This window comes from Octopus bimaculoides, chromosome 15 (assembly GCF_001194135.2).
Source record: "Octopus bimaculoides isolate UCB-OBI-ISO-001 chromosome 15, ASM119413v2, whole genome shotgun sequence".
NCBI classification, from domain to species: Eukaryota; Metazoa; Mollusca; class Cephalopoda; order Octopoda; family Octopodidae; genus Octopus; species Octopus bimaculoides.
Genome location: NC_068995.1, coordinates 36211053 through 36212588, shown reverse-complemented (window position 1 = coordinate 36212588; position 1536 = coordinate 36211053). Strand labels below are relative to the sequence as shown.

The 1536-nt window shown below is 43.5% G+C and overlaps 1 protein-coding gene across 1 annotated transcript in view; it reads left to right on the top strand.

Moving 5' to 3' along the window:
* Positions 1-1536, top strand: part of LOC106879585 (clusterin-associated protein 1) — an 18092-nt gene that overhangs the window by 893 nt on the left and 15663 nt on the right. The window lies entirely within an intron of this gene.

Sequence of the window (1536 nt, the reverse complement as noted above, 5' to 3'; positions counted from 1 at the left end):
GTAGAAAAAAAATGAGAAAAAGCAGGAAGAAAGAAAGAAAAAAAATCAATTAAACATCCAGTGCCTCAAATGGTTGCACACCACAACGTTCAACGCAACCTTCTGGAGTAACCCAATACGCTCGCAGTATTACCACGGGAGATGGGGATGCTAAGGCATTGCAACAGCCAAGTCACTCTCATGGGCATCACTTGACACTGCGGTAAGGCCCATCATCGCGAAGTAGATATGAGTAGTTTGTCGAACGACTAGGGACAATCTCACGACATGGTTTATCTTGTGGGTGTAGTGTAGCAGTTCGAATCTGTTGCTTTTTATCTAATATTCATTTTCTTTTTGTAAGCCTGTACGTTCTAATGGTCTTTATAACAGAGACTAACAGGTGGATTCGATCAGAACGTGAGACCAGTTAAGTTAATAATGTTGCCACCAAGAAGGGAGCTTTTATATGTTTGTTCGATCTGCTAGAAATAGTAGCAAATCTCTACCAAATCACACCCTACTATTCTAGAAAAGAAAGATAAGTCTTATATTTAAAATAAAAGGCAATTTTTTGATAGCTGTACATAGGGGTAAAAAAAAAACCCTGGATGAAATGCTTTTGCTCATCGAGGCTGAGTTGAGAAAACAGTAATTATTGTTGGGTAGAGATTCTAAATGTCTCAAGCCATATCCTTTCTCTTGCGATCACAATTCCTTTCCTCATTTTGAATTGCTGTCTACATTGGCATAACTAGAATGTGTGCCATCCTGGACAGCAATATCAAAGGCAGGTTAACTAGGAATTTAGTTTTTGTATATGGCAGATGTTCAGGTGCAATAAACACTGTAAACAAACAAGAAACAACTTCTGTCTCATTCCAAGGAGAAAAACTAGAGGTAGTTGATAGCTTCCGCTATCTGGGTGACCAAGTTAGTAGTGGCGGTGGGTGCGCTGAAAGTGTAGCTGCTAGAATAAGAATAGCCTGGGCAAGGTTCAGAGAGCTCTTACCTCTGCTGGCGACAGAGGGACTCTTACTCAGAGTAAAAGGCAGACTGTATGACGCATGTGTATGAACAGTCATGCTACATGGCAGTGAAACATGGGCTGTGATGGCTGAAGACATGCGTAAGCTCGCAAGGAATGAAGCCAGTATGCTCCAATGGATGAGTAATGTCAGTGTGCATACCCGACAAAGTGTAAGTATCTTGAGAGAAAAGCTGAACATAAGAAGCATCAGTTGTGTGCAAGAGAGATGATTGCGCTGGTATGGACATGTGACGAGAATGGACGAGGATAGCTGCATGAAAAAGTGCCAAACCCTAACAGTTGAGGGAACCCGTGGAAGAGGTAGGCCCAGGAAGACCTGGGCTGAGGTGGTGAGGCAAGACCTTCGAACATTGGGCCTCACCGAGGCGATGACTTCTGACCGAGACCTTTGGAAATATGCTGTGCGTGAGAAGACCCGGCAAGCGAAGTGAGACCTAAATCCAAGGCCTCTGCCAGGGGTGTAGCCAGCCCACTTATGCGTACCTTTCCTTCATTGGACACTAAAC